Source organism: Triticum urartu, chromosome 7A, assembly GCF_056163025.1.
Source record: "Triticum urartu cultivar PI428250 chromosome 7A, HENAU_Tu73, whole genome shotgun sequence".
Taxonomy (NCBI): domain Eukaryota; kingdom Viridiplantae; phylum Streptophyta; class Magnoliopsida; order Poales; family Poaceae; genus Triticum; species Triticum urartu.
Window position 1 is genome coordinate 531,701,689 of NC_141879.1, and position 17,459 is coordinate 531,719,147.

A 17,459-nucleotide genomic window follows, 5' to 3' on the forward strand; every position below is an offset into this window, starting at 1 on the left:
AGTCCGGCTGTCCGGAGACCCTACATCGTCGTCCATACCGTCGATGTCTTCGGAGTCGAAGTCGAGCATGTCGGTTAAATCATCGACAGTGGCTACTAAGTGGGTGGTGGGTGGGCGTCGATTTTCTTCGTCGTCCGCATCCCAATCCTGTTGGCCATAGTCCGGCCAGGGCTCTCCTGACAAAGAGAGAGAGAGACCTTAGTGAATTCAGAATGTCGCCGAAGGGCGAGTGCTGAAAGATATCCGCAGCGGTGAATTCCATGATCGGCGCCCAATCGGATTCGATTGGCAGGGGCGCGGATGGTTTGGGGTCCGGAAAAGAGTCCGGCACCTTGGAGTCACGGGCTGCGCAGAGGGTTAGGCTGGTATTCGGCTCGATCGCCATTGAGACTACAGCCCCTGAGGCGGTGTCTAACCACCCATCCTCGATTGGCGCAGTTGGCTCCGAGCTAAGGGTCGGAGCTGATGCGGGCGCAGCCTCTGAGGTACTGCTCGGCGGCAGAGCTAGGTCATACCCATCGTGACAGTGCGGCGCGTCCGGCTGCGGCTCGAATCCGTCGAAGATCAAGTCTCCGCGGATGTCGGTCGTGTAGTTCAAACTTCCAAATCTGACCTGAGGGCCAGGGGCGTAGCTTTCAATCTGCTCCAGAAGGCCAAGCGAATTAACCCGCAGTACAAAGCCGCCGAATACGAAGATCTGTCCGGGGAGAAAAGTCTCACCCTAGGCCGCATTGCTATCGATGATAGTAGGAGCCATCAAGCCTAACGGCGATGACACAGAGGAACTCTCAATGAAAGCACCAATGTCGGTGTCAAAATCGGCGGATCTCGGGTAGGGGGTCCCGAACTGTGCGTCTAGGCCGGATGGTAACAGGAGGCAGGGGACACGATGTTTTACCCAGGTTCGGGCCCTCTTGATGGAGGTAAAACCCTACGTCCTGCTTGATTAATATTGATGATATGGGTAGTACAAGAGTAGATCTACCACGAGATCAGAGAGGCTAAACCCTAGAAGCTAGCCTATTGTATGATTGTATGTTGTGATTGTTGTCCTACGGACTAAAACCCTTCGGTTTATATAGACACCGGAGAGGGTTAGGGTTACACAAGGTCGGTTACAAAGGAGCAGATATCCATATCCGTATTGCCTAGCTTGCCTTCCACGCGAAGTAGAGTCCCATCTGGACACGAGATGAAGTCTTCAATCTTGTATCTTCATAGTCTAACAGTCCGGCCAAAGGATATAGTCCGGCTGTCCGGAGACCCCCTAATCCAGGACTCCCTCAGTAGCCCCTGAACCAGGCTTCAATGACGATGAGTCCAGCGCGCAGTATTGTCTTCGGCATTGCAAGGCGGGTTCCTTCTCCGAATACATCACAGAAGAATTTGAATACGAGGATAGTGTCCGACCCTACAAAATAAGTTCCACATTCTACCATAGAGAGAATAATATTTTCGCAGATCTAATTTGCTGGCTTGTTTTGGCAGCATGACGTTATGTCATGGCCCGGTGATTATTCGAACCGTTTTCTTTAACCAGCCCCGCACATAACGCGAGGCAGTTTTTCGACACGTCTTGTCAAAGCAGAGATCGTGTCCCCTTATTACGGGATTGTCATCAATACGGGCGTGGGTAACCCAACTGCGCCATCAATTGCGGCGCTTGGAGGATAAGCGAGTTTTACCAGGCAAGTGGGGACGCTTAGCTTCACCCATATAAAGGGATAAGGATTCACCTTTCTATCCATGACTTCTTCCTCCTTTGCTCATCCGTTTTCGCACACTCGAGTTCTAGCGCCCAAGTCCACACTTCCCACCTCAACCTTCTCCAACCATGTCCGGAGCGGGATGCGGGTGGATGCACTACTGGAATCAGCTACTTTGCCATCTGCCAGTTCTTTGCCGTCCGCTAGCAGACGGCAAAGAAGCTCTTTGCCATCAGCTTCCAAAAAGCAGACGGCAAAGAACTGGCTGATGGCAAAGACCAAATTTGCCATCAGCCAGTTCTTTGCCGTCCGCTAGCGGACGGCAAAGAGGGAGGGGCCCCACTGACGAGCTGCAAAAAAAAACCTAACGTCCCCCCTCTTTGCCGTCCGCTAGCGGACGACAAAGAGCAAGAAGGCGGACGGCAAAGAGGGAGGGCCCCACGTAATGTTAACGGCCGCGCCCCACACCCCCTCTCTCTCTTTCTCTCCCACCTCTCGCCACCGCCCCGTCGCACCACCCCGCCGCCGCCCCAGCGCCCCCCGTCCCGTCGCCCCACCACCCCACCGCCGCCCTGGCGCCCCCCCCCCCGCCCCGTCGCCCCCGCCGCCCTGCCGTCTGGGCACCGCCACGCCCCGGCGCCCCGGCACCTCCTCGCCCCGCCGCCCCGGCCGGGCCCGGCGCCGCCGCCCAGGCCGCCCCGCCCCCCTCCTCCGCCGCCCCGCCCCGCTCCTCCGCCGCCCCAGGCCGCACCGCCCCCCTCCTCCACCCAGGTGAGTCTCTGCTTCCTTTTTTTTCCTTTTTTCTGTTTTTTTAGTTTTAGGTTTATGTTTAGTTTAGATTTAATTTTAGTTTTAGGATTAGTTTTAGGTTTATAGGTTTGGTTTTAGTTTAGTTTTATTTTAGATTTAGTTTTTTCCTTTTTCTGTTTTTTTAGTTTTAGGTTTAGGTTTAGTTTAGTTTTAGGAAAGAAGAAGAAGAGAAAAAGAGGAGAGGAGAAGAAGAAGAGGAGGAGGAGAAGAAAAAAGAAGAAGAGGAAGAAGAAGAAGAAAAAAGAGGAGAGGAGGAGAAGAAGAAGAGGAAAAAGGAAAGGAGGAGGAGGAAGAAGAAGAAGAAGAAGAAGAAGAAGAAGAAGAAGAAGAAGAAGAAGAAGAAGAAGAAGGGAAAAAAGGAAAAAAAAACCCGACCCGACACGGTACCCAGACCCCGACCGGGCACCCCGACACGACACCCCGACCCCGAGACCCCGACCCCGACACCCCGACCCCGACACCTTGACCCCGACCCCGACACCCCGACCCCCCGAGCCTGACCCGACACCCCGACCCCGACACCGACACCCCGACCCCCCGAGCCTGACCCGACACCCCGACCCCGAGCCTGACCCGACACCCTGACCCCAACACCACACCCCGACCCCCGAAACAACACCCCGACACTGACACGGCACTACCCCGACATCGACACGACACCCCGACCCCCCGACCCTGAAACAGCACCCCGACCCCGACACGGCACCCCGACACCGACAGGACACCCCGACCACCGACACCTCCCGAAAAGGTGTTCTTTGGCCTTCCAGAGGCCGACGGGGTCATATATTTGTGAATTATTAGTTAGGTCATATATTTTTCGATTTTGTTATGAAAAACATCATATATAATTGTGTTGATCGTGTAGTTTTAAATGTCCAGTTGTTTCATCACTCGAGGTTTGGTGTTCGACGACCTCGCCGTGCGTTTGACGAGCTCTGCCCCTTCGTTCGTGGGTGAGCACAAATGACAAGTCCTCCTCCCCCATTAATTATTTGATCTATTCTGATGAAACTTGATAGCTAGCTATATATGTGTCTTGAATCATCAGTATGCGTAACCAATATGTGTCTCCCGTTCGAAAGCGTCATAGTTATAAATATGCATGCATTTGCATATTTATAACCTTGATTCTTTCGAATTGTCCAACGCTATCCATGGACAGCCCGAGTACGTGTAGATTGGGTTCATTTTCCCATATGCTTTGCTCCGGATCCGACGCATATATTTCGTCAGTGCCTCCCCTGTTGTTCTCCGGGTACACATCCTCTCTGTTTATTGTAGAGACGTGTATCAGGAGAACAGCGGGGAGGTGCTACCAAAATTTTGCATCGGATCCGGAGCATAGCATGGAAAATGAACCCAATCTACACATACACGGGTGGGATTAGGACCTATCATTACCTATTAGAGTGTAGGTTGCATGGACGTAATAAAATTGACAAAGTAGATCAACTGATGAATATATACATGGTGAATTACATATATAATTGTTGTGTGTCCAGTAGCTCTGAAAGTCAAGATGAGTGACCGTGCTTGGATGTATACCGGTCACACTGGTCAGAACAAATGGAGCGCTGAATGGTTCACAAAAACTAAGGGGTTTGTGCAAGCCGCATTTGCAAATGGCCAAAAGAAAACCTGGTGCCCCTGTTTCCGGTGCGGCAATTGGGAAAAGAAGACAGAGGCTGAAATGGGTAAACACCTGCAGAAGAGTGGTTTTACGCCCGATTATACGGTGTGGACATTTCATGGTGAGTCTGCCCAACGTGACCGAGCTGAGGTGGATCATCGTCGCACCGACGAGCATGGTACCGGGATGGAAAACATGGTGCAAGGCTATGATGATGCTCGGGATTCGGACGAGGAGATGGAGGAATCTGCAAAGGCCTTCAATGAAATGTTGGAGTCTTCGAAACGTCCGCTCCACGAGCACACTGAGCTTTGTCAGTTGGATGCCATCTCACAAGTAATGGCTCTGAAGGCTCAGTTCAACTTGGGCAGAGAATGCTATGATGCAATTATGACAGTATTTGGACGCTTTCTACCCAAAGGCCATGTAATGCCTGCAAACCTGTACCAGTCGGACAAAATCCTTCGTGCACTGAAGATGCCCTATGAGAAGATACATGCCTCTGAGAAAGGATGTGCCTTATTTAGGCTTGACTATGCGGACTTGAACTATTGTCCCATTTGCAAGTCTTCCAGGTATATTGTGGTAGACAACGGTATGGGTGAGAAGACACAGACCAAAATCCCCGTTAGTGTTCTTCGGTATATGCCAAACGTACCAAGACTTCAACGTCTTTTCATGGTCGAAGAGACGGCCAGACAGATGACATGGCACAAAACAGGCAAAAGAACCGAACTAGATGCAGATGGGAATCTGATGATGGTACACACATCGGATGCTGTTGCGTGGAAAAAGTTTGATGAATTACATGCTGACAAAGCGGCAGATCCTAGGCATCCTCGAGTCGGCATCAGCACGGATGGGTTCAGTGTGTTTGGTATGACGGCAGCCCAATACAGTTGTTGGCCCATATTTGTCTTTCCACTCAATCTCCCCCCGGACAGATTATGCAAAGAAAGAACATTTTCCTGATGTTGATAATTCCAGGACCCAACTATCCGGGCAAAAATATGAATGTGTACATGCAGCCGCTTAAGGACGAATTGCAAGAAGCCTGGGATAATGGGTTCAAGACATACGACGCCTTTAGCAAACGGAACTTCATAATGCGTGTCTGGTACATGTACTCGACGCATGACTTGCCGGCGTATGCGCTATTCGTTGGCTGGTGTGTGCATGGAAGGTTCCCGTGCCCCACATGCAAGGGAGCTCTTGAGTTTCGTTGGCTTCAGGCTGGTCGCAAGTTTTCTTGCTTCGACATGCATAGACAGTTCCTGGATCCTCGCCATAAGTTCAGGAAAGACAAGAAGAACGTCATCAGGGGTAGAGTTGTCAAAAACTCTGAACCACCTGCATTGACAGGCCAACTGACCCTGGATCAGTTAAACGCTCTCGAGCCAAATCCACAACATCCAGGGTACTTCAAGGGGTATAATACTAAGCACGCATGGACTCACAAAACATGCTTATGGGATCTGCCTTACTTCAAAGACCTCCTTTGCCCACACAACATCGACGTGATGCACACTGAGAAGAATATCGCCGAGGCACTTTTTGGTAGATTGTTCGACATAGATGGGAAGTCAAAGGATAATACTAAGGCTAGAGTCGATCTGGAGGCGCTATGTGATAGGCCGTTACAAAACATGAAAGAACCGAAAGGAAAGCAGAACTGAACGAAGCCAAAGGCATGGTTCAATCTTGGAAGGCCAGCTATGAGGGAAATTCTCTTGTGGGTGCAACATCAGTTGATGTTCCCCGATGGGTATGCAGCGAATCTAAAGAGGGGAGCGAATCTTGATAAACTGAAGATATTTGGTCTCAAGAGTCATGATTGGCACATATGGATTGAGCGGGTAATGCCGGTGATGTTGCGTGGCTTCATCCCTGAGGATGAATGGCTAGTACTGGCAGAACTCAGCTATTTCTTCCGTGTTCTTTGCGCGAAAGAACTATCGCCTGGCGTGCTAGAAGAAATGGAAGAGTTGGCGCCGGAGTTGATCTGCAAGTTAGAGAAGATCTTTCCACCGGGCTTCTTTAATCCAATGCAGCATTTGATTTTGCATCTCCCGACCGAGGCAAGATTGGGGGGGCCATGCAAAATCGTTGGTGCTACCCAACTGAGAGGATGCAGAAGACGCTTCGAGAAAAATGTAAAAATAAATGTAGAATTGAAGCATCGATGGCTGAGGCATTCATCACAGAGGAGGCGGCAAACTTCGTAACAGCTCACTACGAAGCCAAAAATCGTCATTTGCATAATCCGAAGCCTCGGTACAATGCTGACGAGCCTAAAAAGGGTGGATCCAACCTCAGCCTATTCAAAGGGAATCTCGCACCAGCTAGTGTTTCACATCCAGTATCTTTGGATAACGAAGAATGACGGACCATTTCGTTGTATATCTTCAACAACCTGATAGAAGTGCGGCCGTACATCGAGTAAGTTCTCGGTACATTGTTTCGCAACTTCTATTTCCTCTGAACTACTCTTATTCCTGGATATGTCATACAGTCGATACGTCGCCATATTCTCGTATGGAGCGGAGATCCAAAAGGATTCCGTCGAAGAGTATGAGCTTCTCGCAAAGCAAGGAGGTGGCTATCCCGGTTTCATCTCTTGGTTCAAACAAACGGTAATTTCTATTAGACAATTTCATTTCATCCAAGTTAGCTCTAAAATGACCCATTTTACCTAGGTTAGCTTATAAATGATCCAGTTCATCCAAGTTAGCTCAAAAATGACCCATTTAACCTAGATTAGCTCCTAAATGATCCATTTTACCTACGTTAGCTTTAAAATGACCCATTTCACCTAGGTTAACTCCAAAATGACCCATCTTACCTAGGTTATCTCATAAACGATCAATTTCAACTAATTTAGCTCATAAACGATCCATTTCACCAAGTTAGCTAAAAAACGATCCATTTCACCTAAATTAGCTCTTAAATGATCCATTTCACCTAAGTTAGCTCAAAAAGATCCATTTCAACTAAATTAGCTCATAAATGATCCATTTCACCTAAGTTAGCTCAAAAACGATCCATTTCAACTAAGTTAGCTCATAAATGATCCATTTCACCTAAGTTAGCTAGAAAACGATCCATTTCACCTTAGTTACCTCAAAAATGATCCATTTGACCTTAGTTAGCTCATAAACGACCCATTTCAACTAAGTTAGCTCATAAATGATCCATTTCACCTTAGCTAGCTCATAAACGACCCATTTCAACTTAGTTAGCTCATATATGATCCATTTCACGTAAGTTAGCTCATAAATGACATACTCTTCTTTTTCTAGTCTTCTTCTTGTTCTACTCTTCTTGTTCTAGTCTTCTTCTTGTTCTACTCTTCTTGTTCTAACTTTCTTATTTTTCATTTTGCAGATTTCATTCACTTGACGAAAGCTTGCATAGATGGAGTGCTCCTTATCCCTTTCTCTGTTTCTTTTGTATCGTTGAACTATGCATGTATCGTTGGATGAAACTATTGTAATATATATGGTTGGATGCCTCTATGTTGAACTTGTTATGTATGATGGAACTATGCATGTAATATATATGGTTGGATGATGAAGTTATGTGTTGGATATCTTATATGTTTGCTCTGTAATGGCCTTTTGAAATATATCTATATGTGTCATATATATTTGTGATGAAAATTGTTGGATTTAATAAAAAACAGATAAAAGAGCCAATATGCAGGCTCTTTGCCGTCTGCCACCGACGGCAACGGGCTCTTTGCCGTCTGCCGCGGACGGCAAAGAAGACACGTGGCATCCAGCTGTGCTTCCTGGGAGCTGACCCATTTGGTCAGTTTGCCTACAGTGGCAGATGGCAAAGACTTTGCCATCAGTGGCAGACGGCAAAGAACCTGCACTTTGCCATCAGTGGCAGACGGCAAAGAACCTGCCATGTAGTGACGTGTAGATGACATCATACGGCGAACGGCAAAGACATTAGAAATTTTGCCGTCAGCGGTGGTTGGCAAAGGCCTGCCGTTAGCCACTTAACGGACTGACAACTCAATTATTGCCTTCCGCTCTCTTTGCCGTCCACCGTAGACGGCAAAGGGCCTTTGCCGTCAGCCGCCAGGAAGCAGACGGCAAAGTAGCTGTTTACCGTAGCCTACTTTGCCGGAGCCTTTTGCTGTCCGCGGCTGACGGCAAAGGCCTTTGCCGTCCACCGTTCATGCCTTTGCCGTCCGCCGTGGCAGACGGCAAAATAGCTGATTCCTGTAGTGATGGTCTCCTCCGTCATGGAGGGAGACATCAAGAAATTGAGGAGAGCCAGATACCTGCCCGACGACATCGTGCACCGGCTCCCAGATGAGGGGCAGCTCATCCCCACCCCGAGGCCCCATGAGAGGGTAGTATTCCTCACCCATTTCCTCCGCGGACTGGGATTTCCTCTCCATCCATTCTTCCGGGGGCTCATGTTCTATTACGGCCAGGATTTCCACGATCTGGCCCCGAACTTCGTCCTCAACATCTCGGCGTTTATCGTCGTGTGCGAGGCCTTCCTCCGCATCAAGCCCCACTTCGGCTTATGGCTGAAGACCTTCAATGTCAAGCCGAAGGTGGTGGGCGGCCGCCTGGCGGAGTGCGGAGGCGCCATGGTGGGCAAGATGGCCAACGTAACATGGCTCGAGGGCCCCTATGTGGAAACCATAAAGGGGTGGCAATCGGGGTGGTTCTACATCACCGAGCCGCGCGATCCTGTATGGGCAGCGGCCCCCGAGTTCCGATCTGGCATCCCCACGCGGCTCACCTCCTGGAAAGAGCTAACCGGAATCCAAACATGTATTCAAAACATGGTGAACAAGAAGCTCAAGCTTGTCAACATAGTCCAAGTTATGCTCATTCGCCGGATCCTCCCGTGCCAACAACGGGAGTTCAACTTGTGGGAGTTCGACTCGAAGCAGCACCAAACTCTGAACAGGCTCTTCGACACGACTCATGAAGATGCCTGGAGGGTGCTATTCAAAAGTGCCGAGGTCCCCCCCTCCTATTACTGAGGATCGCGGATTCAGCGCGAAGCGCCAAGCCAGTGGAGTAAGCTGCTTTACCTTTCATAGCATACTTATTTTTTTTTATAGATTGACTCTATGCGGGATCTAAACTCCCGTACGTTTGACAGGACTGGCAGAAGATGGTCGGACAGATCGACTGTCCGGCTCCTTTGCCCGAAGGCCCCGCAAACGCTCTTCTGGCGAAGATGTTGAATCCGGCCCCTTATACGGTGCCGGAGAAGACCAAGAAGTCCAAGGGAACCTGAAAGAGTTCCCGACGCCAGGCGTCATCGGACTCACCGTCCGATGACTCTGTGGCGCACTCTTTCCCCGAAGACGAGGACGAAGAAGAAGAAGATGCCCCCCCACCGACTGGGGGAGACAGGAAAAGGAAGGCCGCCCCAACTAGGGAGGTCGGAGGGTCCAAGAAGGGAAGGACTCTCCTACCGGACAGTTCCACCGCCGTCGACGAAGGCGAAGACGAGTGGTTGCCCAGGGACAAGCCCCCGGGAAGATCGTAAGTATTTGGATACCAGAGTAACTCATGGAATTCCTTTGTCGCACTGTTTTCCCTAATCGCTGAACATAATTATGCAGGCCGCCACGAGCCAATATCGAGGTATCGTCAGACGGCTCCTTGGGCTTGTCGGACATGGATAGCGATCCAGTCCCGACCACCACCTCCCGTCATACTGCCGACGACGCCGAGGTGTTGTCTCAAGAGGCACCGGATCGAGGGGAGACAGTCCCGGAGGCGCCTCAAGGTGACCTTCCAGACTCCGGGAGCCGAGGGGATGGGGCCCCTGAGAGCTCCGAGTTCGGCCCTCAGCCGAACACTGCGCCGGACCCTCCAGCGGTTCCGGGCTCGGGCAGGCAGCCTCCTTCTAAGAGGGGCAAGACGCCTGTGCCGGTGACCTCTGTCCATCCAGAGGCACCGGACAGTCTGCTGGAAGCGCTTCGCAGCGCTTCCATCGACGAGGAGCACCGCACTATCATGAGTGTGGTGATCCAGAAGGTTCAGTCCACCAAGAGCGGATTGACTGAAGCCTGTGCCAGCCTTCTAATAGGCTTCGAGGTAAGTGTTTTAAAATGTAGTAGAAATATTACTGCATAGACAGTATCCCCTGATGCTTTGTTCGGTGTTCACAAAGAAAAGCCAAGCAGAGGATCAAATAATATCGCAGGAGTCTAATATAGGTATGTCAACATGCATATGCAGGCTTCACTGCTGGCGTCCGCCGCACTGACTGCGGAGGTCGCCGTACTGAAGCAGGACCTCGAGGGGTCCAAGAAAGAGCTCGTCCTTTCCAAGAGGCAGCTCGAGGAGAACAAGGGTAAGTAATACCCTGTCTATAGATATGTATATATAAAAGAGGACGCGATTGCAAAATGACAGGATCATCGTATATTTGCCAGGGGCCACGACCGAGGTGGCGACCCTGAAGCAAGTGCTAACCAAGGCCGAAGATAAAGCGGCCAAGGACCGCACCGAGTGGGACAAACAAGAGGCTCGGGTGGGCGAGGTGCAGCAAGAGCTCCAGGCTCTCGTGACGAAGCACGAGGTGTTGGAGCTTGACTCGAAGACGCGAGAGTCTGAGCTTGCCGCGGCCCTCGAGGACGCAAAAAGTGCCAAGGCCGAAGCCCAAAAGGCCCTCCAGGAGATTGACGCAATGAAGAAGATAGCGGCGGGTAAGGCATTCTATATGCAGAGCAAGCATGCAAAAGTAAATTACCGATTACTTACCCGAATTCGGAGCTCTCCAGGAGCATTCGCGGATTTGCCCCGCAGCGTGTCGGATGTCGCGCAGTTTTACCAGGCCGAGGAGGGAAGCTCAACAAAGAAGCTGTTCTGGTCTCAGTATACTGGGACCGAACACCCGATGCCTCTGAGCGACCAGCTAAAGCAGCAGGTCGAGCTGCACAAGGCGGCCGAACATGCCATGAAAGGCCTTATAGTCCGGCTGTGGCCTGGCGACGTCCTTCCGAACAACTACTTCGGCCTGGTGAGGCGGCTTGTGGATGCTTGCCCATGGCTGGAGGTCATCAAGCGGTCCATCTGCATCGAAGGTGCACGCCGGGCTTTCGCCCGTGTGAAGGTGTAGTGGGCCAAGCTAGACGCTGTGAAGCTGATTAAGGAAGGGCCGCCGCAGGGCAAGGAGCATCGCACCCCTGAAATTTATTATGAGGGTGTCCTGAAGGTTGCCCGTCTTGTAGCGAACGAATGTTCAAGGGATGTAATATTTGAGTAAACTTGCTCGTGTGATCCTGTATGATGAAAACTTGTTTCATATGCGCTATGCAACGCTTGTGTGAATTTAAAATATTACCTTCTGTTTGGCCGTTTATCCAATATGAGAGATGGCTAGTCCTCGGCTTCTGCCCCCATGCCACGAGTGCTGGGGTGTTCGGGATAAACCTGAGCACTCTTGTTCCCATATTTGGGTCCTTCGAGGGAGGTGCTCAGCACAACGAACAAGGCAACCGGACTAATAATGCTTTATCACTCTCACTTAGCCATAGAATTCTATAATTTTAAATTTCGGTGAAGCCCCTGGTATTCGGAAGGCCGAATTCGGGGTGCGATACACGCCTGTAAGCCGGACAGGTCCAGCCCCTCGCCCTAAGCGGCATAAGTCTTTAGGGACTCGAAAAACCTCGCCGAACGGCGACCAGTCTCTCGCCTTATCATGACAGTCAGTTTTAGCTTTCTCTACTGAGGTGCTGAACCCAACAGAACCGGGGCACAATCGCAGTAGTTCTCCTAGCGCTACCTTAGCCGATAGAGCGGAACATAAGGTACCAAAACATAGGAGCCGAGCAAACCCAACATTTGACCAAAGACATGATTCAGAGCTGATGCATATAATGTTGTAAGCTCGGGGTGCCGCACTTGTGAAAGTGTTCAGACTTTTCACCCCGTATTGTGAGGTACGTAAGCCCCTGGTGTATTAGCCGTACCAAGGTGTACGGTTGCAAGGTGTCATTAATGAACACATAGATATATATACATAACAATAATGCAATAATAGTCGTAATGTCATGCATTGTTTATTAAAAAGTTGCGTTAAAGCAGAGTGATACAGATAGTGCGATAAGCAAAGACTAGGACTATGTCCCTTCCAAGGGCAAGCTGAGGAACGATATTAAATCGAATATTTCACTCATTACTGTAATCAACCTGGGAATTCCGTGGTATGACGTAGCTGTCTGCCTCCTTGGTTGCTGCATCATGTGTTCGGCAATAGTGCTGCCGGACAGTGTTTCCAGAGATTAAGGCCCTGAAGAAAAAAAAAAAGAAAAATAACCAAACGGGAAGCGCCTAGTGCTGTTTAAGCTGCGTCTTGGGGCGTGCTGCAGTTGTGCCCCCTCCCCACCTGTGGCCATGGTATTTTTAATGCGTAATTATGTATGCGCGGCACAAGTTTCGCCGTTGGGCTGGGATTGGGGTGGCCGCCATATTGCTACGCGAGCCAAGATGGCGCCAGGCGGTCTATTTTCCGATTGCCCCGAGCGCGCTTGAAGGTGTCCGGGCTTTGAAGCGCCAAACTGGTTGATTGCCTTGAGAGGCTGCTGCGCTTCTGCTGCGAGGGCCACGGTGTGCTCCTCTGTTCGGAGGGAGCGCTTTGTGTTTCCATTGACTGTAATAACTCCGCGAGGTCCTGGCATCTTGAGCTTGAGGTATGCATAATGTGGTACCGCATTGAATCTAGCAAATGCGGTTCGCCCGAGCAACGCGTGATAACCACTGCGGAACGGGACTATATCGAAGATTAACTCTTCGCTTTGGAAATTATCCGGGGATCCGAAGACCACTTCCAGTGTAACTCAGCCTGTGCAATGGGCCTCCACACCTGGAATGACGCCTTTAAAGGTCGTTTTGGTGGGTTTGATCCTTGAGGGGTCTATACCCATTTTGCGCACTGTGTCCTGATAAAGCAGGTTCAGGCTGCTGCCGCCATCCATAAGGACTCGAGTGAGGTGGAATCCGTCAATGATTGGGTCTAGGACTAGTGCAGCAAACCCGCCATGACGGGTACTAGTGGGGTGGTCCCTGCGATCGAAGGTGATCGGACAGGAGGACCAAGGGTTGAACTTTGGGGCGACTGGCTCCAACGCATATACATCCCTGAGCGCACGCTTCCGCTCCCTCGTGGGGATGTGGGTCGTGTATATCATGTTCACCGTCCGCACTTGGGGGGAAACCTCTTCTGCCCTCCGGTGTGCGGCTGCCGGGGCTCCTCCTCGTCATCGCTATGCGGCCCCTTGTCTTTGTTTTCGGCAATTAACTTGTCGGCCTGCTTAAACACCCAACAGTCCCTGTTGGTGTGATTGGCTGGCTTTTCTGGGGTGCCGTGTATTTGACACGAGCGATCGAGTATACGGTCCAAGCTGGACAGTCCCAGCGTACTTTGTTTGAATGGCTTTTTCCGCTGACCGGGTTTAGAGCCTTTGAATCCGACATTGACTGTCGTATCCTCAGTATTTTCGCTATTAATGCGGCGCTTATGTTTGTTGCGACGTGACCTGCCATTGCCGTCCTTGGTATCTGAGGTACCATGGTTCTTTGATATGTTATTACTGCGAGCCAGCCAGCTGTCTTCTCCTGCACAAAAGCGGGTCATGAGCGTCGTGAGAGCTGCCATAGATTTCGGCTTTTCCTGACCAAGGTGCGAGGCTAGCCACTCGTCTTGGATGTTGTGTTTGAAAGCAGCTAAGGCCTCTGCATCCGGACAGTCGACGATTTGAGTTTTCTTTGTAAGGAACCGAGTCCAGAATTGCCTGGCCGACTCTTCTAGCTGCTGAATTATGTGGCTCAAGTCATCGGCGTCTGGTGGTCGCACATAAGTGCCCTGAAAGTTGTCAAGGAATGCGGCTTCCAGATCTTCCCAACAGCTAATGGAGTCCGCTGGCAAGCTGTTAAGCCAATGCCGCGCTGGTCCTTTGAGCTTTAGTGGGAGGTATTTGATGGCGTGTAAGTCATCACTGCGGGCCATGTGGATGTGGAGGAGGAAATCCTCAATCCATACTGCGGGATCTGTTGTGCCGTCGTATGATTCAATATTTACAGGTTTGAAACCTTCTGGGAATTGATGTTCCATTACTTCATCTGTGAAGCATAAGGGGTGTGCGGCGCCTCTGTATTGGGCTATATCGCGATGCAGCTCGAATGGGTCTTGCCCGCTGTGTTTGGCCCGGCCGGATTTGCTTTTACTGTATCCGGTGTGACATTTATCGTCCTCCAATATGTCTCGCAGGTCTGGCATATCTCCCCATGCCTTTTTATTTGAATGGCGCCGGGGTGGAGGCCGAGCTTTTGGCTGGAATGCCTCTCTATCATGGCCACGAGGTGGCCGATCAGCCGTATCATACGCTTCTTCCTCCAGTTGGGGTAGTAACCTGCACTTTGGGTAATTCTTGGAGGGGCGCTCGATTTTATATTCCTCGGCCGCGAGGACTTCAGTCCATCTGTCAGCTAGCAGATCTTGATCAGCTTGAAGTTGCTGCTGCTTTTTCTTCAGGCTATTTGCCGTGGCCATAAGCCGGCGCTTGAAGCGCTCTTGTTCGACGGGATCCTCTGGTACGGTGAATTCACCATCGCCGAGGCTTGCCTCATCTTCGGAGGGGGGCATGTAATTGTCATCCTCCTCCTCTCCGTCTGCCGCTCTCTCAGGAGATCTGGCTCCTTCATCCTCCTGCTCTAAATCTTGATGGAGGGGATTGTTGTTGTCTTCGGCACTATTCAGAGTGTTATTATCTCCTGTGTCGGTATCACCACTTTTGCTTTGGCGGGACTTAGAGCGGCGCCGCTGACGTCGGCGCTTGGGTTGCTTCTTGGAGGGGTCATCCTCCGCTATCTCGTCGTCATTGCCTTCGTTGGGTGTATCCACCATGTATATGTCATATGACGAGGTGGCTTTCCAGTGCCCTATAGGCGCTGGTTCATGTTCGTCTCCTACATCGTCGTCCATACCGTTGATGTCTTCGGAGTCGAAGTCGAGCATGTCGGTTAAATCATCGACAGTCGCTACTAAGTGGGTGGTGGGTGGGTGTCGATTTTCTTCATTGTCCGCATCCCAATCCCGTTGGCCATAATCCGGCCAGGGCTCTCCTGACAAAGAGAGAGAGAGACCTTAGTGAATTCAGAATGTCGCCGAAGGGCGAGTGCTGAAAGATATCCGCGGCGGTGAATTCCATGATCGGCGCCCAATCGGATTCGATTGGCAGGGGCGCGGATGGTTCGGGGTCCGGAAAAGAGTCCGGCACCTTGGAGTCACGGGCTGCGCACAGGGTTAGGCTGGTGTTTGGCTCGATCGCCATTGAGACTGCAGCCCCTGAGGTGGTGTCTAACCACCCATCCTCGATTGGCGCATTTGGCTCCGAGCTAAGGGTCGGAGCTGATGAGGGTGCGGCCTCTGAGGTACTGCTCGGCGGCAGAGCTAGGTCATACCCATCGTGACAGTGCAGCGCGTCCGGCTGCGGCTCGAATCCATCGAAGATCAAGTCTCCACGGATGTCGGGCGTGTAGTTCAAACTTCCAAATCTGACCTAACGGCCAGTGGCGTAGCTTTCAATCTGCTCCAGAAGGCCAAGCGAATTAGCCCGCAGTGCAAAGCCGCCGAATACGAAGATCTGTCCGGGGAGAAAAGTCTCACCCTGGACTGCATTGCTATCGATGATAGTAGGAGCCATCGAGCCTAACGGCGACGACACATAGGAACTCTCAATGAAAGCACCAATGTCGGTGTCAAAACCGACGGAACTCGGGTAGGGGGGTCCCGAACTGTGCGTCTAGGCCGGATGGTAATAGGAGGCAGGGGACACGATGTTTTACCCAGGTTCGGGCCCTCTTGATGGAGGTAAAACCCTACGTCTTGCTTGATTAATATTGATGATATGGGTAGTACAAGAGTAGATCTACCACGAGATCAGAGAGGCTAAACCCTAGAAGCTAGCCTATTATATGATTGTATGTTGTGATTGTTGTCCTACGGACTAAAACCCTTCGGTTTATATAGACACCGGAGAGGGTTAGGGTTACACAAGGTCGGTTACAAAGGAGCAGATATCCATATCCGTATTGCCTAGCTTGCCTTCCACGCCAAGTAGAGTCCCATCCGGACACGAGACGAAGTCTTCAATCTTGTATCTTCATAGTCTAACAGTCCGGCCAAAGGATATAGTCCGGCTGTCCGGAGACCCCCTAATCCAGGACTCCCTCAGTGCCTTCATCCGAAGTGGAGATGAAGGAGCACACTAAGAAGTACGCCGAATGGCTGAAGAATTGTTTGGCACAAGGATCCATCGATGACATTGCTACATGGTTGGCACAAAAGCCATCACCTACAGTGTTGACGTACCAAGCATATGACATAAATGGATACACGTTCTACACCGAGGAACGTGATAAGAAGACCTCGTATCAGAACAGCTCTGTTCGAATAGAATGCATGACTGTGAATGAAGCTGATAAAAGGGTATACTATGGAACCATCAAAGAGATTTGGGGTCTTGACTATGTGAAAGTTAAGGTGGCATTATTCAGGTGCGCATGGATCCCTCTTGGTCAGGTAAGGATTGATGAGTACAGGAAGACCTGTGTTAATAGGACAACAATGGCATATCACGCGGACCCATTCATTCTTGCCAACGATGCTACCCAGATTTTCTTTGTGGAAGACCCCTTGCATAAGAACGGCCATTTAGCGATGGATGGGAAGATAAGGGTACTGGGTGTCGACGATGTTGCCGATCAGGACGAGTACGATGAATTTGATGAGTTGCCAGCCAAGGGATCGCGCACCAGTGCAACAGAGAAGCGTAAAATCATCAAAAACCCCAAGTTCATTCATGGTCAACTTAATGATCCCAGTTCCCCCATGTACATGGGAATTAAGCCGTAAGACTAGTCTTTATGCCTACCCTGCAACTTAATTCATTCAATTTAGAACTGTCGCGTGTACTGAATTTGTGAGTTATGCCCGGTTTTCTGTTGATGTAAGAACCATTAATATGTTGACCTTGATATGCTGTCAACTCAGGCAATGAATATGGACTATTTTTTGTTATTATTATTACTACTACTACTACTACTACTACTACTATTATTATTATTATTATTATTATTATTATTATATCATAGAGGTAGCACACTCAATCGATCTCACTACAGTATATGTGAACAAAAATATGCAATCTGGTTTGCGAATAGCACACGGTTCATTGATGAAAGTCGCGTGCCGACCAAACCCCGTCACCCTGCCCACGATCTGAGTCGTGCTTTCTGATTGGCCAGAACCCAAAC